At 42.5% G+C, this 26568-nt stretch overlaps 2 non-coding genes and 1 pseudogene across 3 annotated transcripts; all 3 read left to right on the forward strand.

Annotated features, from left to right (window-relative positions):
* The first annotated feature begins 14152 nt into the window (after positions 1–14152).
* Positions 14153–15035, forward strand: LOC699239 (large ribosomal subunit protein eL6 pseudogene; annotated as a pseudogene). Its single transcript, XR_010699.5, has one exon. The product of XR_010699.5 is annotated as a large ribosomal subunit protein eL6 pseudogene (transcript).
* Positions 15036–23303: 8268 nt separating this feature from the next.
* On the forward strand, positions 23304–23375 carry TRNAW-CCA (transfer RNA tryptophan (anticodon CCA)). The gene has a single exon. It is a non-coding gene; the product is annotated as a tRNA-Trp (tRNA).
* A 1073-nt stretch (positions 23376–24448) lies between these two features.
* Positions 24449–24520, forward strand: TRNAM-CAU (transfer RNA methionine (anticodon CAU)). The gene has a single exon. It is a non-coding gene; the product is annotated as a tRNA-Met (tRNA).
* Positions 24521–26568: the final 2048 nt, after the last annotated feature.

The raw sequence follows: 26568 nt of genomic DNA on the forward strand, positions 1-26568 counted from the left end.
AATACACAGACACCCAGTATAATATAAAGGTTATTACCATTAAAAAATAAGTTTAAAAAGTAATTAAATATTATTACCATTAAAAAATGATAACGGCGGCCGGGCGCGGTGGCTCAAGCCTGTAATCCCAGCACTTTGGGAGGCCGAGACGGGGGGATCACAAGGTCAGGAGATCGAGACCATCCTGGCTAACACGGTGAAACCCCGTCTCTACTAAAAAATACAAAAAACTAGCCGGGCGAGGTGGCGGGCGCCTGTAGTCCCAGCTACTCGGGAGGCTGAGGCAGGAGAATGGCGTGAACCCGGGAGGCGGAGCTTGCAGTGAGCTGAGATCCGGCCACTGCACTCCAGCCTGGGCGGCAGAGCGAGACTCCGTCTCAAAAAAAAAAAAAAAAAAAAAAAAAAAAAAAAAATGATAATGGCTACTCCTTGCCACTGATCAGAGGGAGGACTCTATCAGCTAGGTCTGAGGTTCCCCATTTTGTGGGTCAGAACAGCTTAAACATCTTGCTGACTGTGAAGGTGGGGAAGGACATGAAGAGAAACAGATATTGCTCTCCGCACCCCAGAGAAAATGTTAAAAATCATTATTTACTCTAGGGCGTGGTTTAGGATAGAGGAGACTCCCTTATACCCGAAAATATATTTCTAACCTGCTTGCTATTGCCTGAAGTCTATTTAATGAGGGAGATAGCCTTTTATTCCACAATTAGAAATGAAAGACCTCAGATGCAATGTAAAATGAGTTAGAGCAAATGAATTTTTAAGTAAAAGGTAAACAATAATGATAATTTCTTCCTCTCTCCTTCTCTCTCTTTCTCTCTCTCCTTATGCAACCAACGGTTTGGTCATCTACACTTTATCTTTCAGGCATGATCTTCATTACTTCAAGTATGCAAATGTGAAACAGATAAGGGCCTTGCCTTGCAGAGTTTATCTGATAAGGGATAGTGTTAAAAAGTCAGCAAGTCCTGGGTATGTGAAACTGAGTACCAAGAGGAGACTGGATATCGTGAAATCAAACTTCTCGAATTCCACAAATTGGCCTCAGGTACAGTCTATTTTTGAAACAAACAGAAATGGAGTTTAAAGACGTTCCACATTTGATGGATGCATTAGCTTTTAGAAGTGCTCTAACTTTCCCTGTCAGTTGAAAATTACCATCCTGGGAGCTGAGACTGACATTTTTGCAGAACAATCCTCTTTCTCCCTCAGCTCCCAACATTTTTTTTTGAAATAGCGTCTTCTTCTGTTGCCCAGGCTGCAATGTTGTGGCTCCATCACAGCTCACTGCAGCCTTGACCTCCTGTGCTCAAGCGATCCTTCTGCCTCAGCTTCCTGAGTAAGCTGGGACTACAGGCATGCGCCACCACCCCTGGTCTTTTTTTTTTTTTTTTCCTTTCTTTTTTTTCTGTAGAGACAGGGGCCCACTATGCTGCCCAGGCTGGTCTCAAATACCTGGGCTCAAGTGATCCTCCCACCTGGGCCTCCCAAAGTGTTAGGTTTACAGAGGTGAGCCACTGCACCCAGCCTGAACACCGTTGTTTTTGAACAGTGCCTGACACATAGTAGGCATTTGGTAAATACTTGTGGAATGGATTTGTGAATGATGTACTTTTATTCCTAAATGAATTCTGAATACTTTGTGACCTGTCTTAATTTTTTTTTTTTTTTTTGAGACCGAGTCTCACTCTGTCAACCAGGCTGGAGTGCAGTGGCCTGATCTCTGCTCACTGCAAGCTCCGCCTCCTGAGTTCACGTCATTCTCCTGCCTCAGCCTCCCGAGTAGCCGGGATTACAGGCGCCCACCACCAGGCCCGGCTAATTTTTTGTATTTTCGGTAGAGAAGGAGTTTCACTGTGTTCACCGTGGTCTCGATCTCCTGACCTCATGATCCGCCCGCCTCGACCTCCCAAGTGCTGGGATTACAGGGCAGGTGAGCCACCATGCCCGGCCTGTGACCTGTCTTTTTATGGTTCAACAATGTACTAGGAGCGTTTTCATGTCATTTTAAAATTCTATTTTAAAACTTTATATTTTGGAAATTTTCAAGAAACACAGAAGTAGAGAATATAGTATAAGGCCAAGCGCAGTGGCTCATGCTTGTAATCTTAGCACTTTGGGAGGCTGAGGTGGATGGATCACCTGAGGTCAGGAGTTCCAGACCAGCCTGGCTAACATGGTGAAACCCCATCTCTACCAAAAATACAAAAATTAGCTAGGCGTGATGGTGCATGCCTGTAATCTCACTACTTGGGAGGCAGAGGTTGCAATGAGCCCAGATGGCATCACTACACTCCAGCCTGGGCAACAGAGCTAGACCCTATCTTTAAAAAAAAAAAAAAAAAAAGGCCAGACCGGGCACAGTATCTCATGCCTGTAATCCCAGCACTTTGGGAGGCCGAGGCAGGCGGATCACCTGAGGTCAGGAGTTCAAGACCAGCCTGGCCAACATGGTGAAACCCCGTCTCTACTAGAAATACAAAAAAATTAGCTGGGCTTGGTGTTGGGCGCCTGTAATCCCAGCTACTCAGGAGGCTGAGGCAGGGAGAATTGCTTGAACCGGGAAGTGGAGTTTGCAGTGAGCCGAGATTGTGCCACTACGCTCCAGCTTGGGCAACAGAGCCAGACTCCATCTCAAAAAAAAAAAAAAAAAAAAAAAAAGCCAGGCTCAGTGGCACAGTGGCTCACACCTGTAATCCCAACACTTTGGGAGGCGGAGGTAGGCTGATCACCTGAGCTCAGGAGTTCGAGACCAGCCCAGGCAAAATGTGATACCCTGTCTCTATTAAAAATACAAAAATTAGCCTGGCGTGGTGGCGTGCACCTGTAATCTTAGTTACTTGGGAGGCTGAGGCAGGAAAACTGCTTAAGCCTGAGAGGCAGAGGTTGTAGTGAGCCAAGATTGTGCCACTGCACTCCAGCCTGGGTGACAAAGTGAGACTCCATCTCAAAATAAATAAATAAATAAATAAATAAATAACAAATTAAAAAAATAAATAAATAACAAATTAAAAAAATAAAAGAATACAGTATAAAGAAGCCCTTATACAAAAAGAAAAATAAATAAGCAAAACAAACAAACAAACAAAAAACAAAAGAAGCCCTCGTGTGCCCATTCACAACTTCAGCAACTTTTAACATTTTGCCAGATGGAAAGTGTTCTGTCTCTTTAACCTCCCTTTTCTTCCCACATGCCATACATTTTCACCCCTAAGTATTTTCTGTGCATTTGTGTGTGTGTGTGTGTGTGTGTGTGTGTGTGTTGTATGTTTTTGTGACAGGGTGTTGCTCTGTCACCCAGGCTGTAGTACAGTTGCACAATCATAGCTTACTGGAGCCCCAAACTCTTGGGCTCAAGCAATCTTCCTGTCTCGGCCTCCGAAGTAGTTGGGACTACAGGCACACCACCAACCCGGCTAATTTTTATTTTTATTTTGTAGAGACCGGGTCTTGCCCAGGCTTGTCTTGAACTCCTGGCCTCAAGAGGCCTCTGCCTCGGCCTCCAGAAACATTGAGATTAAAGGTGTGAGCCATTCTGCCCAGCCTCACACATAAGCATTTTAGAATGAATCTCTAGTAAACTTTTTTTCATAACCACGGTGCTTTTATCATGTTTAGTAAAATTAATACTGCATTTTCTTCAAATCATCTAAACCCAGTCTTATACAAATTTCCCCAGTTGTCTCAAAAATGTATTTTTATAATTGGTTTGTTCAAATGAGGGCCTTAATACAGCCAGATCATTGCAATTTAAGGCAGGTAACAGACAGTGGTGTAGGGGATGAGAATGAAACTAATTTTTATCAACTGCTAAGTACTGGCTTTTTTACAGTCACTATACTTGTGTTTTATATATGCATGATCTCATTTAATCCTCAGAAGGTCACTGTTAAACAGTTAGTGCTGAGCTTACATTACCCAAGCGACAGGTTCAATTGCTTGGCAGGTGTCAGTCCAATGACTCCAACCAGGGAGGATTTAACAAATGTATTTGATTACTTGCAACAAGTAAAGAGAACATTGGAGTAGTTCCCAAAGCAGTGCCTCCTGGAACAAAGGTGAAAGTGGGGCCTTTATTGTGCTGTTCAGCTGAGTCATTGTATATAAAAGTGGGATAAAGTCAGGGCAGGTGCAGCCCTTGATCATGTTTCTTCATACATCACATATATAGAAAATGATGACTAGGCTTCCGTCTTGGTTTTAGTATGGTAATGTGGAAAGTTCAAAAAAAAAAAAAGTTCATCTCCAACTCAGGCATCTCTGGATCCAATTGTTTTTTTTTTGCAGGGGCTGGGGTTGTTCCTGGAAACTTTTTGAAACAACAAAAACTCAGGGTGCAACAGTTACAAATGGGTACTTTTTCTGCAGTGACCTGGGGATCCTAGGTTACACTTATCCCACAGATGAGGCTCAGAGAAATTAAGTATCCAGCCCAGTCACTTAGAGATGAACAGATTGCTGATATTTAAAGCCAGATCTGTCTCATGCTGAAGTTTCTGTTCATAACTGCTGTGTTGTGCAGGATAATAGAGAAAATAGTGAACTATTTCTCAGACTATAGATATTATAAAATAAATACTTCATGAAGAAAAACATTTTGACTTTATGAAAGTAATGTTGGAAGGAGTTATGCCACTTGCTATTTGTGAATGTGGGGACCAAGGCTTTTCTTTTGGCCCTCTGAAGTTTCACTGAAAAAGCAACTCACAAAAGGCAAATTAGTTGCAGAAAAGGCATACAAATTTACTTAATGTGTATATGCAGGAGGCTTCAGAATGAAAACTCAACCCCTCAATAAGTATAGAAGCTTGTATATCATCTTGAGGTTACAGAAAGAATGGGGGCTAGGATCCTGGCAAAACAGGTTATGGAAGCAGGATGAAGAGGAATTCTGTTGAGGGGCAATAAATAATTTCTAGGGAGAATCCAATGTGTTTGAAGAACATACAGTGGTGTGGGACAAAGTCTGTTGGGCCCGCAGAGTGGACAATGGTTTTTGACAAAAATCTGTTCAGGTTTCTGGACAGACTTTAGTCTTCCTTTCTACTATATTGTTACTGGGGGTCCCAGTTACCCCTAAAGGGGCTCTTTTCTGTGTGGTGTCCAGAAACCAATACACAAAACCAAGTGTCAAGCAGTGCAGGCTTTGTCTAATGACCATGGAGTTGGGGAAGTGGGAGTATAGCTTACAAATAACTTTCCAACCCCTGAGAACTGGGAAGTCACAGATGCACGGTATCTTACTTAGTAAAGGGGCTGGGCATTAAGAGCAAGGGAAGGAATATTCCTGCTTTTTCTTGGGAAGGGATGAAGATTTTCTTGGAATCAAGGAGCCTCTTCTTTTTTGTCCTTTTTTGGTCTCTTCCAGTCATTGTCATGGTGATTGTCAATCGTCATGGTGCACATGCAAATGTCATTTAGCACGGAAATTGGATTAGAATGAAGCTAGGGGTTCTTCAGGGGATGAATAAGCTGCCTAAGAAGAAATCCATGATCACAGACATCCTGTTTCCTAAAAATAAGCAGAGTTAAGCTGAATAGGAATTTAGGTATATCACATACACCTTGCATTGGGCAACAAAAGCAGAATAGGGGTCCAGCTAAGTCTTGCAGGCATTGCAAGCACAACAAATTCCCTTTTTAAATGTTCATGCCTCATTCTTGAGGGGTGCTGAAGGGCAAAGTCTATTTTCTGTAGCTTCTTTATGCTAAGTTTGGGCGTAGGTAAGTATCCTGTTAAAGGACTGAAACTCTTCCCTGTCATTTTCAGATAGGTTTGATTCTCTCCTGGCTATAGGTTTAGCTGTTTGTACCCCTGAGTAGCCCAACATTAGAAGGTTTACGGCTTTTAGGCTTTTTGCAACAAACTTGGTGACAGAGTTCAGAAGTCAGGGACCCAAAATTAAAATGGTTACTGCTGTGACAATTACTGAGACAATGGGGCTTCGTCATGGTCCCAGCCACCCTAATTAATCATTAGCTATCCTGCCTAGGATGGGTGAAGAGGGGTCTCCCTTTGTCTTGTCCAGTATGGCTATATTTTAATAACAGATTTCTAAATTTTCTTCAACTTGGCCAGAGGTATTTATATAGAAGCAATATTCCTCTCTTCACATGGTACATGTGTCCCTGCCTCTGCTGTGAGTACATCTAGAGTCATTTGTTTTTGTAGCATTGAAGTAGGGAGTTCAAGTCTGTCTGTTGAGCATCCAGAGTATTGACTCTAGCTTTCTGTGGTTGTTGAATATGGATTGAGATGTTTTTAATGGACTTCTCTAGGTCACCTATCCCTAGACACCAGAAAATGCTTTGGTATAGGGAGTGCCCTATACCACTTCTACTAATAATTAGATTAGAGGTAGCTAAGGGCCCAAAGTGGAGTTGGTCTGGATCATATAGGTTCCTTTCTCCACAGCCTTGGATCCTGTGATATTTAAAGCAGTGGAAAGGAATACCCTAAGATTAAATACTTTCCCTGAGGACCCTAGATGAGATGTATTGATGCAAACTCCCTTCTAACACTGAGAGATAGTAATAAAGAGGTTTATGCCACATAACCAAAGGTTTCCAGTTCCTTTTAAAGACATTGCAGATCAGATGTGGTGGCTCATGCTTGTAACCCCAGCACTTTGGGAGGCCGAGGCAGGAGGATCACTTGAGCTCAGCAGTTCAAGACCAGCCTGGGCAACATAGTAAGACTCCATCTATATTTTATGAAAGAAAAAGAGAGAGAGGAGAAAAAGAGACAGAAGAGAAAAAGGAAGAGAAAGAATGAAGAAGGAAGGAAGGAAGGAAGGAAGGAAGGAAGGAAGGGAGGAAGGAAGGAAGGAAGGAAGGAAGGAAGGAAGGAAGGAAGGAAAAAGAGAAAGAACAGCTGTTGCAGTGGTAAGCCCTTGTAACCAGGCATGGAAGTGGGAGGCATGTAACCCTATGGACTCCAGGTCTTTTTCAGGGTCCCATGCATCCTGGGGTCAAAATTTGAGGACATGCCATGAAAAATAATCATTAATAATTGTATTTGTGCTCCCGCTTTTGGTGCCACCTGCAGTGAACAATCACCACCTGGGCTTGTTCTCCTACAGGCTGGTTCTGTTATTTAAAGTCCAATAGCTTTAAAAATGACAGCACCATTCTGACCTGTTTGTTATCAGATGTTAACATGCCCCTTTCCTTCCAAATAGCTCCATGTGTGTAGCATAGAGTAGGCATACTTGGAATTTGTGCATACACTGATAATTTTTCCTTCCCCCATCTCCAGCAGCCAGGTTAGTGCAGTAAGTTCTGCTTTTTGAGAACTTGAGAGCATCCCGTTGGGAGGACATGGGCCTCTATAACTTTGGTGAGACAGACAATAGCATAACCTGTCCTCCTCTGTCCCCTTTGCATACAGTTACTCTCTTCAGTCAACCATTCGGCTTCTGCATTTTCAATGGGCTGGTCTACTGGACTATACTTCTTCCATCACTTCTAGACAGTTGTAGAATAAATGCCCATCCTTAGATGGAAATAGGGTGGTAGGGTTCTAATTATGACACACCTTTAAAATGTTGGGGGGTTATCAATAAGCATTACTTATAACTGGAGGGTCCTGCCCCGGGGATAGCCATTCTGCCTCCCCCTTCTTTTTTTTTAATGAGAGTTTGGGTATGGTGAGGAGTCCAGATAGTTAAGGGCTGCCCAAAGGTTAGCTTCTCTGTCTCCTTCAGGAGGAGGGCTGTAGCTGCCACTGACCAGAGGCAAGATGGTTTGCTTTTAGCAAGCAGGTCCAATTGCTTAGAAAAGTAGATCACCACCTGAGGCAGAGGGGCTAGCACCTAATACCCCTAGGGATATTCCTTCTCCTCTCATGGACATAAGGATGGAAGGGTTTGCTTACAGCTGGTAGGGCTGATGCTGGGGCCGTCATAAGCTGGGTCTTAACCTCTTGGACTGCTTGGTTGCATTCTACTATCCATTTAAAAGGGCCCATGTCCTTTCCTTTTGATTGTTTATACGAGGGGTGGGCAATGAGGCCAAAATCAGGAATGCAGAGGTGGCAGAACCAGGCCATTCCCAGGAACCTTCAGCGTTGCTTCTGGGTCCTTGGTGCTTATAGTTGGCATATTACCTCCCATCTGTCTTGGGACAAACGTTGTTCTCCTTCTAGGAGGGACCCCAAATAGGTAACCTGCTGCTAAGAAATCTGTGTTTTTCCCTGAGAGACCTTATAATTTCCCTTTCTGCTAAGAAGTTGAAGACTAGCATGGTATTCTGATCTGAAATTTGTCTGGAGGGGCTGGAAATAAGAATGTAGTCCGTGTCCTGGAGGAGGGTTCCCTGTTACAAGGTCAGGTCCTCCAGAACTCTGTCTAAGGCCTCTCTAAATATTGTGGGTGACTTCTTGAGCCCTCGGGCTGTATTACAGTTCATCTTAGCTGCTGTTTTTTGCCTGTCTGGGAATCCTGCCACTCAAAAGCAAAGAGGAGCTGAGAGTCTGGTCTGCAGGATACAGAAAAAGGCATCTTTTAGACATAGGACTGAGTACCATGTCTAACTAGGGGCAGCGTGGACAGTAGGGTGTAAGGTTTAGTAACCACTGGGTATATGTCTTCTGTGACCTTATTAATTGCCCTAAGATTTTGTACTAGTCAGTATTTTAAATTTGGCTTCTTAACAAGAAGGAGGGGAGTATTGTAAGGGGATTGACAAAGCTTGAGTAGGCCTTGCTTAAATAAATTGTCTATGACAGGCTTAATTCCCAAAGTTCCTCCTGGTTCAAGGGGTATTGCCTCTCATTTGGGTAGGGACATCCTGGTTTCAGCTTGATAATCACAGGGGTCTAGTCCTGGCCCTTCCAACTTCCTGGGTCGTCCATACTTGAGCATCCATCTCAGGTAAGTCAGGTCCTCTGACTGACCTGCCCTTCTCAGGAGGTAGGAAGGCCAGGGCCTACAGATGGCCCCTATTTTCAAGAATTTCAATTTTCAATTCCTTTCCTTTAAAGTATATGGTTACCCTCAGCTTGTACAACAGGTCTTGCCCTAATAGTGTGAAACAGGACACTCAGGCAAAGAGGAAAGCATGTGACATCACTGACCCATCTAAATCACATTCTAATGGTTCCATGAAGAATTTGTTCTGTGATTTCCCTTCTACTCCCACAATAGTGCATTTATTTTTGCATAAACTTCCTTGCTGGGTATTCAAGACTAAGTGGACAGCCCCTGTTTCAACTAAGATTTTCTCCCCTCTTACGGTTAAGGTCAGCTGGGGCTCCTCCAGGGAGACTTGCAGGGCTGTGTGAGGAGCCTCCTGGCTCCTTTCAGCAGCCTTGCTCGGCTACTTGCACCATCTGCCTGGGCAGGGCATGGTCTTGCCACTCTAGCAACTTCCACTAATTTCACTGGAGACATTCCCCTTTCCAGTGACCCTCTTCCTTTGCATATGGCACACTGCTTAGAGCCTAGCCTCCGAGATCTCCCTAGTCGGGGTTTCCAGTGACTTTAGGGGAGTTGCAGGGCCTTTTCTTGGTGGGCCCCATCTGGGTTTCCTACTGATTCAGGAGGGTGAGAGCCAAAATACTGGCTGTCTTCTTGGCCCTCTTGTCCTCTTTGGTATCAACCTCTGCATCTCTGTTGTTGAACACCCAGAAGGCAAGTTCCACCAGCGTGTGGGAGAGAGTTGTTGGCTCTGTCTAGTTATACTTTTTGTAACTTTTTTCTAATATCAGGGGCACGCTGAGATACGAAATGGGATTATTAAGACAGCCACCCCTTCTGCCCCCTTGAATGAATTGGGGTCAGTGCTGGCGTAGATAGGAAAACATTCCCTCAAATCTCACTATGAAGATAGATTGTCTCTCCTGGGGTCCTTTATTACTCTCCTTTAGTTAACTTCAGTTGGTAGATTTCTTTCCTGTGGTCTCTATTTTTTTAATCCTAACACTCTACAGGGACTGAGTCGTGCCCTTCCTGTCCCTGTCTCAGGGTCCCAAAGGCAGCCAAGGTCTGGTGTAGCCTCATTCCTTGGTCTTTTAAAAGGGTGGCTTGCCTTGTCCCTGTGGGCTCCATCCACTTCCTCGCTAGCCTTTTTGAGAACAGAGCTTTGGTTTTTCTGTTTTTTTGTTTTTGTTTTTGTTTTTTTCCTCCTGAGAGGTGAGAACAATGTTCAAAAGGGATTGGATACCTGCCTAGTTGGGGTCATGGGTCTGAAAATACCCTAAATGAGGTTTTGAAGACCCTCAGGATCTCTTTCTAGTCATTTAGAATGAGGCTTCCAGTTATAAAGATCTGAAATTGTGAAGGGAACATGTACAGTAACCATCCCTCCTTCCCTATTGGAGACCTGCAGGAGGGGAGAGGTAAGATGACTCACCCTGGGTACTGTCCCGGCTGACTCCCTGAGAGGAGTCCAAGGATGATGAAAGAGGGTGTGTTGCCTGCAGGTAGGGGCTATTATTCCCATTTGATAGATGAAGAGGCAGCTTAAAACCCTCCCTAACCACTTCCCTCTCCCCTGCCCCTTTTTATCCTTCTTCCATGCCTATGCTTAATTTTTCTCCATAACATTTAAGTCATCATCTGACATTATATTTGTTACTTATTTTCTCTCTGTACCATTAGCGTGCCAACTCCTTGAGAATGCACTTCTGTTGAGTTTTACATACTGCTCTGTCCCTTTGCCTCTGTGGTTGAGCTCTGACATGCTTAGACAGCATGCTTTTTGGTGACACACTATTCAGAGACATGAGAATTAACATAGAAATGCATTTAAAGAGACTGTGAAATGTAGCTCACACTTGTAATCCCGGCAGTTTGTGAGTCTGAGATGGGAGGATCGCTTAAGCCCAGAAGTTTAAGATCAGCCTGGGAAGACCCTGTCTACGAAAAATTTAAAAAAAAAAAAAAAAAAAAAAATTTAGCTGAGCATGGTGGCTCATGCCTATACTCCCAGCTACTATGGAGGCTGAGGTGGGAGGATCACTTGAGCCCTGCAGTTTGGAACTTCAGTGAGCTGTGATTGTGTCACTGCATTCCAGCCTGGGCAACAGAGGCTTGGTTTTTGAGACCCTGTGTCAAAAAACAAGGCTGGGCTTGGTGGCTCATGCCTATAATTCCAGTACTTTGGGGAACCGAAGTGGCTGGATCATTTGAGGCCAGGAGTTCAAGACCAACCTGGCCAACATGGTGAAACCCTGTCTTTACTAAAAATATAAAAAATTAGCCAGGTTTGGTGGCGCATGCTTGTAATCCCAGCTACTTAGGAGGCTGAGGCACGACAACCGCTTGAACTGGGGAGGTGGAGGTTTCAGTGAGCCAAGATAGCACCATTGCACTTCAGCCTGGGCAACAAGAGTGAAACTCTGTCTCAAAACTAAACTAAAATGTAGTAAATGTTCATTAGTCTGTACACTTGCTCCAATATTTCTCTTTATTTTGTCATATATAAAGTATGTTTTGTTAAAAATAACACTTCAGATTGAAAATAATACGTGGACAGCAATTACTGCTTACTGCTTAACTGGGCTGTTACTGTGAGGGAAACATGAGCCAGTATCTGTGACACACTGTAAAATGTAAAGTACCCTACAACTGTCGCTAACTGCTGTCCAGAGAACTGTTTTTCCCCTTAAGTAATTTGCTTTCCCTTCTCCCCTGCTCCTTTCATTTCTCATTCCTCCTTCTCTCCCTCCTACTCCATCCTTCTCCTCCATCCCCCTCCTCCCTCTCTCCTCTCCCTCCTCCTACTCCTCACCTTTTCTCTGCTCTCTCCTCTTTCCCCCCACAAGTCCTCCTCGTCTCCTCCTCGTTCCCTCACTCTAGCATCTCCTCTCCTCCCTCCCTCTCTCTGTTCCTCTCCATCCCTCCTTGCCCGTCCCGTCTCCTCCCTCCTCAGCTTTTTCCCTCCTCCCGCCTCTTCGATCTCATTTCTCGGTACTCTCTCTCTCTCTCTCTCTCTCTCTCTCTCTCTCTCTCTCTCTCTCGGCTTCGCCGCCCCCTCGTGGCCGATTTGCATCACTGCATGTGCCGTGGGCCCGAGAAAGTCTCACCCTCTCAACCCCTGCCAATGCAGCGGCCTATGGATGGCAAGCTGAAGGCTGTGCACAGCAGGGAACCTCAAAAGCTGAAATGCACATGTTTTGCTCCTAGAAACGTTGCCAGGCGTGGTGGCTCACGCCCATAATCCCAGCACTTTGGGAGGCCAAGGTGGGCTGATCACGAGCTCGGGGAGTTCAAGACCAGCCTGACCAGTAAAAATACAAAAATTAGCCGGGCGTGATGGCGTGTGCCTGTACGTTTATATGAATACAAACTGAGCTTTATTTCCATCCTCAGTCCCTTCCCGCTTAATGGCATATCCTTCATCTTAGTCAAACCAGGCTACTCCTGAGTCAATGGTCTTCGTCCTAGTCAATTCAGGGCTTTACTGATTAATTCTGGGCTCCTCCTTTTCCTCAGATGGTATCTCAGTTTGGACATGAAGAGAAGACCGCTGCTGTGTCCACGCATGGAGAAGAATTCCTGGCCCTCCCTGGTCGTCTGTCCACTAGGGCATCTGCCTCTGCGTTCTTGTGCCCTGGTTTCTGACTGCAGAACCACTAAAATCCTGGCTTCTTTCCTCAACATCCTGGAGAGGTATCCTCAGCCTCTGAACCTGTCAGCCACATTCACACCCAGAGGAAGCAGGAAGCATCCACAGCTTCCCCTACACCCTACAGCTCTGCCTTGGGTCCTCCCAAAGCTATATCCAAATAAGGTTGCATTCTGAGGTACTAAGATTAGGATTTCAACATATGAATTTTGGGGCACACAAAACTGAATCCATAAAAAGGTGGTTCGAATCCTTTTAGAAAACATGTTCCGAAAGTCCACGTATCTACGAATTTTTGAAAACTAGAAGATGATTTTGAATTGAGCCTGCTATTAAGAGAGACTTCATTTAAAGACTGAAAATAAACATCTTCTACAAGAATAATTTATTTTGTGCATTCCTAAACAATGATCAGCATATGGTAGTTGCTGAAGTATGCCATTGTTTCTATAGGAAATCTAGACATTTTAGTTACTTGGGGATGGAAATGGGAAAGTCATTTTCTTTGGAAGAGTAACTAGGAAGGAACCCAAAATAAGGGTATTGTCAAGGATAATTCACCAGATGGAGAAGGTCTTGTTAGTTTCTTTCTTAAAGCATCCCCCTTTACTGTCTGAGAAACTTGTCTTCCTATCTTCACCCATGGAGGAAGAAACTCAGTCAGTCCTGTGTTTCTTGCTGAATTCACCAGATCTCAGAAATTCTGTTTCAGTTGTCTGTTAAGGAAGACCTCTATAGATTTAACTTGGTTGTGATACCCTCTTCTCTGGAAAGTCTCATCTCTGAGCTCTTTAGTTGAATATTGTGACTACCACACATGAGAGAAGGGAGGGGTATGAAAACCAAAGTTAGTGAGGAGTGGTAGGTATGGGAGAACAGGGTTGGGGCTCAGAAGGCCTAAATTCTGTCATGAACTGAATCCATACCCTGGAGTGTCAGATTGATTTATTGGCTTAAACAATAATGAAGAGTTTTCTCAATTCATAAGATGTTCTCAGGTAGGACATGGAGAGACTCTAGTGAGGTGGCATGCCACAGTCATTCTCCCTCCTCCTAGTGATCTTTTCTGTATTGTAGAGGCAGGAAAACAAAAAACTACGTCTCTTAGTTTCTCAGGCAGTCGTGATTTGGAAGAAAAATGTAGCTTAAACAAACTATATCTAGCAAATCAGATGTAGTCACATGGAATTTGGAGGATAGAAATGAGGTGGGGACTGCATTTCTGCAGTTTCAACTGTTGTTTGGTTCTCCTGTGTACTGTTGTTAGCAGTCTCCAGTGACCCATAATGGATTTTTAAGACTTGAGAGGCAGGCCATAAGGCATCTGTTTTACTGGTGTTTATGCAGGTGCTGCATGGTTCTGGAGCTGGCAGCAGGTGGGAGCTTTCTGACCGTAGCGGTTTTCTTGGTTGTGGCAGTGATGCTGTAGTCTGTGGTGGTGACACTGTAGTGATTTTAGAGGAGCCAGCAGCTCCCTCAGTGGTCCAGTTCTGCAGTGTGGCATTGGAAGTCAATCTGAAGGCTCAGCATAGAAATGTTACAAAATTTCTTGTAAAAAATCTTTTCCTGATCTTGCAAGATGGCAGGTGAAAAAGTTGAGAAGCCAGATACTAAAGAGAAGAAACCCGAAGCCAAGAAGGCTGATGCTGGTGGCAAGGTGAAAAAGGGTAACCTCAAGGCTAAGAAGCCCAAGAAGGGAAGCCCCATTGCAGCCGCAACCCTGTCCTTGTCAGAGGAATTTGCAGGTATTCCTGATCTGCCATGTATTCCAGAAAGACCATGTACAAGAGGAAGTACTCAGCCGCTAAATCCAAGGTTGAAAAGAAAAAGGAGAAGGTTCTTGCAACTCTTACTAAACAGTTGGTGGTGACAAGAATGGCGGTACCCGGGTGGCTAAACTTCACAAAATGCCTAGATATTATCCTACTGAAGATGTGCCTCGAAAGCTGTTGAGCCACGGCAAAAAACCCTTCAGTCAGCACGTGAGAAAACTGCGAGCCAGCATTGCCCCCAGGACCATTCTGATCATCCTCACTGGACGCCACAGGGGCAAGATGGTGGTTTTCCTGAAGCAGCTGGCTAGTGGCTTGTTACTTGTGACTGGATCTGGTCCTCAATCGAGTTCCTCTACGAAGAACACACCAGAAATTTGTCATCGCTGCCTCAACCAAAATCGATATCAGCAATGTAAAAATCCCAAAACATCTTACTGATGCTTACTTCAAGAAGAAGAAGCTGCGGAAGCCCAGACACCAGGAAGGTGAGATCTTCGACACAGAAAAAGAGAAATACGAGATTACAGAGCAGCGCAAGATTGATCAGAAAGCTGTGGACTTACAAATTTTACCAAAAATCAAAGCTGTTTCTCAGCTCCAGGGCTACCTGCGATCTGTGTTTGCCCTGACGAATGGAATTTATCCTCACAAATTGGTGTTCTAAATGTCTTAAGAACCTCATTAAATAGCTAACTACAAAAAAAAAAAAAAAAGTAAAGAAAAAAAACCTTTTCCTGTGTAAACAATCTGAAGTGCGTTCGATTGTTTGCATTATAACCCTGACAACACAGAGGGCAATTCCAATGTATCCTCATTAAAGACCCAGATTCTTTCCATCTTTACATTTTGCAAGGTTAATGTAATGCATCAGCTTAGCTCCCTTCATGGTCACAAGATGGCTACGATTATCTCTAGGATCATATCCAGGCATAGTAACACCCACAGAGGAATTTGTTTGTTTTCATTGGTTTGTTAACTGTAGTATCCCTTGGGTCTAGAAAAGTGCTTCGCACCTATTAGGCCAACAATAAATATTTGTTGAATGAATAAATGAATGGATGGATGGATCACTGATCTAGAACCACAAAAGAGCCTGTTTACTTTTCTGCTGACTGGCCTACCCTCCCTGCAAAATGGAAAGAATGTTTTTTCTAAAGTAACATACATATACACATACACAAAAGTTGAGTTTTCATATCCTAATACTTTGTTTCTAACAATGCAACTCAAACTCAATTAAGGAGAAGAAAAAAGGAATGTATCATACTATTACAAGGATACAATGGGGACTGTGGAGCTCAAGCACAGAGCTCCAGCTGGGCCTCATCACAGCTGGGAAACTGAGCAGAGGGAGTGAAGATGACAAGCAGAGGAGTCAGCTGGAACTAGGGGACACCCCAAGTTCAGGTATCCCACAGGCTGTGACCTTGGGCAACAGTATGTTTTGGAAGTTTCTGAACCTTTCTGCTTACTGATACCTGTGCTAACACCAGAATAAGAAAGAAATTCTGGATATGCATCTGATGCCAAGGGGAACAGCTGCCTCTGTCTGCAAGAAAACACCTTCCTCTGGTGCAAAGGCCTGAACTCTTTTTTTCTTTATATTTTCTGCTACATTTTTGGATTTGCAGGTCCTCCTATGTCTTTCATAACTGCTCTTATAGTGCAGCCATAGATGAATGGACATGGCTATGTCCCGGTAAAACCTTATCTATGGGCAATGAAATTGGAATTTCATATAATGTTGATGTGGCACAGATGATTATTCTGCTTTTAATTTATATTCAGCAATCTAAAAATGTAAAAACAGCTGTAGGCAGTACAAAAACAGGTAGTAGGCCACATCTGGCCTGCAGGCATGTTTCCTGACCCTTGATCTACCCTAATGACTGTTGGATATTTGAGATGTTTTCTGAGGCCTGGTTTTTCAACTCTACAAAAAAAGTTTTTAAAAGTTTTTTGCTCAAAGAAAGGAAATCTAGTGAAGTAACTGACCTTTAGCTTATCATGGCCTGGCTTTTTTGTTAAGTGTTTTATATTGAATACAAACCAACAAAAATCCTATTACTAAACCATCAAACTGTCCTACTATTAAAATGCCACTCTTTCATAAGTGAATTACTACTGTTTTTATACCTGGGATATGGAATGTTTTATATACTTGATAATTATGTCTTAGAAAAGAAAACTTTTTGGCCGGGCGCTGTGGCTCATGCCTGTAATCCCAGCACTTTGGGAGGCTGAGGTGGGTGGATCACTTAGGTCAGGAGTTTAAGACCAGCCTGGCCAACATGGTGAAACCCCATCTTTACTAAAAATGCAAAAATTAGCTTGGCGAGGTGGCGTGCACCTGTAATCCCAGCTACTCAGGAGGTTGAGGCAGAAGAATTGCTTGAACCCACGAGGCGGAGGCTGCAGTGAGCCGAGATTGGGCCACTGCACTCTAGCCTGGGCAACAGAGGGAGAAAAAAAAAAAAGAAAAGAAAAGAAAACTTTTTTTAATTGAGTATTTGTAATTTGTTGTTCCCTGTGATTTTATGCTATAAAACTTAGGCACTTCTATAAATACATATTAAATATAACCCTGTGTTATACTGGAGTTCTTATGATTAGAATCTGCATATTAGAAGGAATTAGTTCAAAGAGCAAACTCTAATGAGAAGACTCATTTATACATTCATTAAAACATTTTTATTATTATCAATTTATTATTATTATTATTATTTTGAGATGGAGTCTCCCTCTGTTACCCAGGATGCAGAGCAATGGCATGATCTTGGCTCACTGTAGCCTCCACCTCCTGGGTTCAAGTGATTCTTGTGCCTCAGCCTCCTGAGTAGCTGGGACTATAGGTGCATGCCACTTTGTCTGGCTAATTTTTGTATTTTTAGTAGAGAAGGGGTTTTACCATGTTGGCCAGGTTGATCTTGAACTCCTGACCTCAAGTTATCCACCCGCCTTGGCCTCCTGAAGTGCAGGGATTATAGGCATGCTCCCGCCTGCATTAAAACATTTTCGGTAGATTTAATACTTTGATCATAATTGGGAGGTGTCGATCAAGTTGTCTTGTAAATCAAGTTGGCTTTTTGTTGTCAGATTCATTCCCCATCCTTCCTCTGTTCTGAGCATCCTTACCTTCTGGCTTCTGGGTAGGGTTAGCCAATGGAAGAATGACAAAAGGTTGGAATTCAAGAGGAACTCTGAGGCCAGGATATTCTTTCTTTCTGCTTCCTGTAGCATTGCCTACAATAGCTGCATCCATTTCAAGGTTTGAGATTCTCCCCTTGGAATTCTAGCTCCTGATGGGTCATTTCCTGCGGACCACTGTCACCCTTCTACCTCCCACTCTGGGCTCTAACATGGGCTCTTCCCGCTGCCCCTCCATCCTTATGGGTGATAATAGCTTCTTGTTGTGGCTATTTTAATCTCTGGGTTACCCATCTGTGAATTCTTATCTTGGCAGCCAGTTCATTTTGCTCTTTGTGACGATGTCTTATAAGTTCAGCCTAGATCATCTGCTCCTTGCAGGAAGGTAAAGTGATCTCTTGTATGAAATCTTATCTCAGACAAGAGGCTCCCTAACTCTTCAGTTTAAACTTTAATTTTCTCTTCTGTAAAATGAAACTACTGACACTGTTAAAGTCTGCTGACCAAAGACCTCTAGGAACACACCTGTGGTCAAACAAAGCTAGGTTTATTAAACTTGCTACAGCAAGAGAGAATGAACACTAGTGGAATAGTAAGGCATCTAGGTAAGGGGGGGTTGGGAGAAGCTTACTATTCTAAGGAGAGTGTAAGGGAATCAAATATCAGCTCTGGACTGGGTGTGGTCAGGAAGTGGAGCAGTTCAGTAACTGAGTGTGAGTCACTTTTTTGAATTTTTATTTAGGAGGCAGGAGAAGAATTAAAGTGGGGCTGGGGATGTCATTGGTAAGAAATCACAGTCACTCTACTATCCTGGAAAAGGGGTATTCACTTTTTTTTAATGGGTGTAGAGTGTCCTTATTTCTTTCCTGTGTCATATGTAGTTATGGATTGATCTTGTCTTCATCTTGTTCCACCTCAGGTAACACAACGGCCTTGTGTGATCATTGTTTATACTGTGCAACAACATAAACAAAAACAATTTTTTTGTGTGTCAAAATTGTGTATGTTCAATTGCCCTAGCTTTTAGTTTCTACATGTTGGGCAATTTTTTACGTTTTCAGCACCAACCTCACAGGCTTATCGTAAAGATGGAATATATTATATGTCAGCATATAAAAATTCAGATAAATATTATTGGCACCTAATAAATGCTTAATAAACATCAGTGCTATGGTTTGGATGTGGTTTGTTAGACCCCACCAAGTCTCATGCTGAAATGTGATCCTGATATTGGAGGCAGTTCCTTGGGGGAGGTGTTTGGATCATGGGGGCAGGTGCTTCATGAATGGTTTGGTGCTATTCTCACTGGAGGGAGTGAGTTCTGACTCTTCGTTCTCACAGCACTGGTTGTTAAAAAGAGCCTGGCATCTCCTTCTCTTTCGTTTTCTCTGTCTCACTATGCGATCTCCACATACTGGCTTCCCTTCACCTTCCACCATGAGTGGAAGCTTCCTGAGGCCCTCATCAGAAGCAGATGCTGGTGCCATACTTCTTGTACATTCTGCAGAACCACGAGCCAAATACACCTCTTTGCTTTAAGATTACCCAGCCTCAGTTATTCCTTTGTAGCAACACAAACAGACTAAGACACTTAGTTTATTCTAAGTGTCATTACTGTTGAGAAAACTATAGACTAGACATTGGTGGTACAATAGAGCCCCTTGTACTGGCTCACAGGAGCCAACTATGCACATCTCTTCCCAATTTAACATTCAGTGACTCTGCATCTGTAGTTTGAATCAGTTATGGTGAGAGAATTTGGAAGCATCACTTGCTAAGATAACGTCTTTCCCTCAAGAGTTGATCGTTAAACATTTACCAGTACACCCATCTGGGAATGACCAAGACAGTAAGGAATTCAACAAAAAACAAATGTGGGATTGAAATTTACTAATTTCTTAAAAAATAAATTTAAAAATATATTTACTTTGATGAGAGTGGGAAGAAATCTGAGTCAAGCTAAAATAAGATTATACCTAGAATGAAGTCCACATTAATATAACATTTTTAAGGTAGTATTGCGTTTACTCTTTTTTTTTTTTTTTTTTTGAGACGGAGTCTTGCTCTGTCACCCAGGCTGGAGTGCAGTGGCGCGATCTCAGCTCACTGCAACCTCTGCCTCCCAGATTCAAGCGATTGATTCTCCTGCCTCAGCCTCCCGAGTAGCTGGGATTACAGGTGCGTGCCACCACACCCGGCAAATTTTTTTTTTTTTTGTATTTTTGGTAGAGATGGGATTTCACCGTGTTAGCCAGGGTGGTCTCGATTTCCTGACCTCATGATCCGCCCACCTCAGTCTCCCAAAGTGCTGGCATTATAGGCGTGAGACACTGCACCCAGCTTTCTTTCTTTCTTTCTTTTTTTGAGACAGGGTCTTACTTTGTCACCCTGGTTAGAGTGTGCAGTGGCACGATTTTGGCTCACTACAATCTCGACCTCCTGGATTCAAGCAATCCTTCTACCTCAGCCTCCTGAGTAGCTAGAACTACAGGTGTGCACCACCATGCCCTACTAATATTTGTATTTTTTGTAAAGATGGGGTTGTGCCATGTTGCCCAGGCTGTTCTCAAACTCCTGGGCTCAAGGGATCTGTGTGCGTTGGCATCCCAAAGTGCTTGGATTACAGGTGTGAGCCACCACGCTCAGCCTTGTATTGCATTTACTAAAGAGTATTATCTATTTATATATATCTGCTCAGCTTGGTTTTTTAAGGTGAGAAAGTAAAGTGCGGGAGATATCCTAATTAATTTACAAAACAATGGTGCATTATTAAATGAGATGATAATTTTTAGAATTTTGGAAAATTGTATTTTCTGCCATATGTTTATCATGTACATGTTAATGATTCTAGTTACCTTATTACATGGTGTTTTATGAGAAGACTGTAATTATGAGATTAGTTTATGCACTAAAACATGGGAGACAAATGAGCAAGGGGAAATAAAGCATTGTTATATTAGTTATGAATAGCAGCTAGTGATACCGTTAGCTATAACACTTGTGTTATTATATAATGGAGTTGCTATAACACAGCTTTAACTGTAAGTCTCAGTTTTTAAACTCAATAAATGCCTTTTTTCCCTCAGGCAACATCTAATGCAGGTTTTCTGGTTGGTCTTACCAGCAATCACCAAGAGATCATTGAGTGGCTTTGGCTCTAGGATCATGGAGTTCTCCACTGGATTTTCAGCATTTGACCAACAGAAAGAGAAAGGAACACTCATGAGAAGTTTTCCTAAACCAAGACTTCTTCCCACATTTCATTGTCCGTATCTCAGCCACATGGCCACATCTAAGTACAAGGGAGGCTGGGAAATGTAGATTAGCTGTGTTTCTGATGGGAAAAGAAACAGACCTTCATAATTTTTTTTTTTTTTTTTTTTTTGACAGGATCTCGCTCTGTCACCCAGGCTGAAGTGCAGTTGCATGATCTTGGCTTACTGCAATCTCCACCTCATGGGCTCAAGTGATTCTTGTGCCTCAGCCAGCCACCGAAGTAGCTGGACTCACAGGCACACCTGGCTAATTTTTGAATTTTTTAGTAGAGGTGGGGTTTTATCATGTTGTCCTGTCTGGTCTTGAACTCCTGACCTCAAGTGATCCACCCGCCTTGGCACCCCAAAGTGCTGGGATTATAGGAGTGAGCCACCATGCTGGGCCCAGATTAGCTGTTATGTTAGAAACAATTCATTATAAATAACCAGACAGAAATCTGCTGTGCTGTGAATCACCATTAAATACCAATTAAAATGAGCGAATAAACTTCTATAAGTTAAAGTATTTCACTGAGTTTTTCATTCCAGTCGCTGATCTAAATTGGTGATCATTTCCAGGTTTCTCCACAGCTGGATGCTGTCAATGTCTTGTCCAATTTTAGCTGCAACCTGGGATGATGACCATTTTTACTTTTTTTTTTTATCCTCGTTACAGAAAAATTCTAACATCTAAAATGATCAAATGTATTTAATTGTTTGCTAACACCAAAATGTAAATTTATGGAAGAAATCAAGAAATGATAAGTGTAAATTTTACTACACTCTCTGCTGAATGAGGCTGGTGGTGTGAGCAAATGCATTTAAGAATGTCACCAAACTTTAGCTGTGAGTGGTGGCCCTGTAGTCCCATCTACTAGGAAACCTGAGGCAGGAGAATGGCTTGAACCCTGGAGGTTGAGGCTTCAGTGAGCTGTGTTGGAGCCACTGCATGGTAACAGAGAGAGAGAGAGAGAGGCCCTGTCTCTGAAAACAAAACAAAACAAAACAAACAAACAAACACAAACAAACAAAAAAACAAAGTAAGAATTTCACCAAACTTTATAGTGATAGTAACATTTATTGAGAGCAATTGATGTGCCAAGCATTGTTCTAAGCATGTATAAACTCTTTTAGCGCACATTATGTAAATAAACTCACGACAATCCTGTGAGGTGGATATTATTGTTATTACAATTTTATAGATGAGAAAAGTATGTATTTCAACTTTCAGTCAACAGCAGATTCTCAGTCAACACTGGATTCTCTGGCAACACCAAATCTGGAATATCCTTTCATTCTGTAAGCTGCTGCAGATCCTCCTAAACCCTCGGTTATTTATATTCTGAAACGCCCGTTCATTTCGTTGCCCACTGCTTCTGATTCCCAACGCACCCCTCACCCAAGCCCCCAATCTCTTTCCACGAACCGGTAGAATGACTACCTTAGCTTGTTAACAGTCGAATAACAGCACACAACCTACCAAAGCTACTATGATATCTACAGGTCAAACACAAACTTCTTCAATTCAGTGTTTATGGTCATTAATTGCCAGCTGGAGCCCTTGGGCTTTGGACGGATTTTTCAGAAGAAAGGGAAACCTTTCTCTAGTCCATAGCAAGCCGGGGGGGTGGGGGGGGGGGTGGGGGGGAAGAGTGGGGGGGGTGGGGGGGAAGGGTGGGGCGGGGCGGCGGGGAGGACCTTAATTTTCAGTGAAAGATGCGTGTTTTATAGCAGTGGACCACTGTTTGGAATATCTTTTCCTAAGAGTTCAAAGCGGCCCCTGCATTATTTGCGGAGATCGTCTATATGTAAATTCGAGGTCCCCAGACAAACCCTGCTGACTTTAGAAAATTCCGATCTCTGGTTACCCAAGGCAGACTCTTTAACCAGCCAAACAAAACACAGTGCCAGAATAACCCACTCACTCCAGATGACAGGATTTCTTATTCTTTTTAGGGTCAGTTTCAGATCCAGTGATCTTGATTCTGAAGAATTGTCGGTGTATGAAATCAACTCTCTCATCAGCTGAGAACGGAGGCTACAGGGAGGCGCCTTTATCTCGCAGAAAAGATGCAGCACAAACAACCTGCCAGCCCTCGCGTGAATTCGTTAACGGAAACACTGGTTGTGACCTGCAGTCAACTTTGGAAACTAATTTAAAACTCACCTTGATCAGCGTTCCTTAATGAGGAGTCGGGGGAGGAAGGATCCTCATTATTCCCACTTCACTACCTCCTCTCTACAACCCCATTCCAAAGCGACTGACCTTCAACAGAATGTATTTCTAAAAAGATAAAAACAACGAAACTCCCAAAACTTCCATATTTGGAATATACGGAGAAAACTAGGTAAGAAACGGAAGGATATAAACAAGAAAAGGTGAAAATGAAGCAATTCGGAGGCAGAGAAAATCAGTGATTGGGTGGACAGCAATTTTACCGAGAGGGCAGCTAGTCATTATTTTGTGTCTGTTAATAGCTGCCTGGTCTTCACCAGTACCAAAATTATTTTCATGAATCAGAATGACAGGTAAATAAAAAGTAAGTCCCTCGTAGGCCTCGTGGCGCAACGGTAGCGCGTCTGACTCCAGATCAGAAGGTTGCGTGTTCAAATCACGTCGGGGTCAACGGTTTTTAGCTCGCTGGCTCAGATAACTGTATGGCGGGGAGTACATTACGTATTACAGGGGGGAAAAAGTTGCTTTTCCTGCTTCTCCTAGGCACTTGTATACTCAATTACTTTAGCCTCCTCAAAACGCCCCCCCTTCTCTTTTTTTAATAGGCAGATATACGCAGGAATATGTTACAGTATTTTGGGGCTTATTTCTGGGTTTATAGAGACGTTTTCACTCTTTTATTGCAAATATTCTGAATTATACTCTTCAGCAACTCATCCCTATTGTTAAACCCTCCTGGACTTCTCTCCATTCTCACTCCCACACCTGCGGCCTTATCTTTTCATCCATATCTGTCTCTCCAACCCTCGGAAGCTTAGCAGATCTTCGCAGAGACCTAGTCTGGTTTGAGTGGATGATCTAAGTTTACCTGCTTCATATTTGGATCAGCTCTTCCAGGCTAAAGCGATTCCATAGAATTTCCTTGGATCTCTACGATTTCCTCAACCCTCCCTGCAAATCACGGAAGAAGTCACTTGATTTCCAGAGGCAGAAAACCTGAATGCAGTTACTCTCCCAAATTCATACAGGGAATGAACCATTACATCAGAGAAGGCTAGATATTCCGTGAACTCCCTAATAGTAGTATCTGAAAATGTGCATGAATGTGCCGTTTTTTCCCCCACATGTGGCTCCAGACCCCCTACAGATTATGAATTAGCAAATTACAACATGGAAAAAAGGGAAAGTACGTTTATTTCTTCAGAAGTGTTTAAATTTCTATAACTTACAATAACTTTAAAACATGACATTTGAAATATTAGCAGACGTTCTGTTATGTATTTACTGTACACATTCACACAATACATAGTGACAGATATTACATAGGAGAAGTGTACCCCAAATAGCCTTTTTCCTATTTCTTATTTACTGTTTTCTTAGTAGTAGCCTAAGCCTATAGCCATATTACGAACAGATTACTGGTCTGGAAAAAAAAAAAAGAAGAGAAAACATAATTTTGCGATTTGGAAACTTGACACACTAGAAAAAAGGTGATTATTAATTATGAGCCCACCTGTCAGTGTAGCAGAGTGGCGCAGCGGAAGCGTGCTGGGCCCATAACCCAGAGGTCGATGGATCGAAACCATCCTCTGCTAATCTGGATTTGTTTTTCCCCCTTCCAAAATACATCTACCTCATAGGAGGAGTAAACTGATATAATTTTCATGACACCGTAAGGGAACTTATCTTGATTTGCATCTCTCTCAGAGATCTGCATCTCTGGCTCCAACACATTGCTATCCTAAATAGATTAAAAATAACAACAAAAGCAGTAGTTTTAGCTTTTATTGTTTGAGCGCTTAATAGGTATCATGCACTATTCCAAGTTCTGAATCATTTATTTTTCGCAATTATACGAAGTAAATACATGCTATTACTCTTACTTTACAAATGAGACAAATTGGGGTTTGTCTGCAAGTTGGGGTTTGCAGAGGTTAACTTGCCCGAAGTCATGCAGCTAGTAAATGGTAGAGCAAAGCTAAAGCTCTAAACCGTTCTGCATAATTATAAACACTAACATTTACAGCAAACTTCAGACTTAATTTCAGCTATTCCTTCCGAGTTTTATTGGTAGGACACGAACTCACCTGTTATTAAATCCCTAGTAAAATGAGAGGTACAATATGTGACATATAGTGACATGTCCAGATTCGAGCAGGCTGTAGGAGACACTTTTCCCTTGTTCTTATTTTTTTGTTTACTCAAACTAATACAGATGCGTAAGGAGACACGTTTAAAGTAGGATGAAATCTACAGACTGTGTAAAGCTTTTGAACCTTTGGAGAGATGTTTAGACAACTGACGAAATGCATGGGGTTGAATTAATGATAAATGCCTAGAAGCTTAAGCAGTAAACAACAAGAAAAGACAATTATGTTCTAATGCTAGGGAAAAATAAAAATTGCGAGGAAAGGAAAACTTAACAATGTATTTCTTTGCTCACTTGCTGAACTATTTTTATAAAGTTGTCATATTTTAAGCTACAAATATTAAAGTATCATGTATTGTGCTATGACCATATGAGAAGACATAGAAAGGGAGCATGTGTGTGTCGGGGGTCCTAGGGTGTGAAGAAGAAAATGAACCAGTTACTCTTCTTATATAAAGTCAACAAAAGGGCCATACAAACATATTATTTAGAGATATGTAGGTAAATAATTTTAAAATAAGCCATTTAAATAAAATGTTTAAAAAGTAAGCTTAACCACTCAACCACGACTACAGGGGCCAAAACTTTTCTTAAACATTGTACATGTTATTATATGTCACATATTGTACCTCTCGCTTTACCAGGAATTTAATAGCTGAGCTAATGTCCTGCCAACAAAACTTGGAAGGAATCAACAAACTTCAAGTTCAGGCGCATATGTGGTAAGATGAGAATGTTCTTTGGGTGTTTTCTATAATGCAAATCAGGAGTATGTTTCAATAACTTTAAAAATTGCTGGAGTACAGGGAGCAGAGAAGAGACTGTTGATTTTTGTTTTAAATGATTCTTGTAATTATGTGTATATAAAAATGATAGAAAAGAACCCAAAATTGTTTGCTATCTAGAAATTTTCTGTTTGTGAATTATCAATCATAACTTTCACAGAATGACACAAGGTTTTCCCGGACGGACGTGGTGCCTCACGCCTGTAATCTAGCACTTTGGGAAGGCGAGCCGGGCTGATCGCTTGAGGTCAGGAGTTCCAGACCAGCCTGGCCAACATGGCGAAACCCCCTCTCTTAAAAATGCAAAAATAATTAGCTGGGTGTCATGGCGCACGCCTGTAATCCCAGCTACTCTGGAGGCTGAGGCTAGGAGAGTCGCTTGAACCCAGGAAGCGGAGGTTGCGGTGAGCTGAGATCACGCCACTGCTCTGTAACCTGGGCGATGCAGTGATACATCTCAAAAAAAAAAAAAAAAAAAAAAAAAGAGAAAGAAAAAAAATTTCCTCTGTATTAAGTTGTATCAAACAATGTGAAAATTGGTCAGTTCTGAAACTTATCAATTTGGCGATGTGATTTTAAAAAAAAACTTCTGTGTGTAAAAGAACAGTGAACTGAAGTTGGAGTCTATATTATAAAAATTTTTATCATCTTGTGTAATTCTTTTAAAAATTAAAATAATAAAATACATAAGATGTACAAAATGCCCCGG

The sequence above is a fragment of the Macaca mulatta genome, chromosome 4, assembly GCF_049350105.2.
Source record: "Macaca mulatta isolate MMU2019108-1 chromosome 4, T2T-MMU8v2.0, whole genome shotgun sequence".
Taxonomy (NCBI): Eukaryota; Metazoa; Chordata; class Mammalia; order Primates; family Cercopithecidae; genus Macaca; species Macaca mulatta.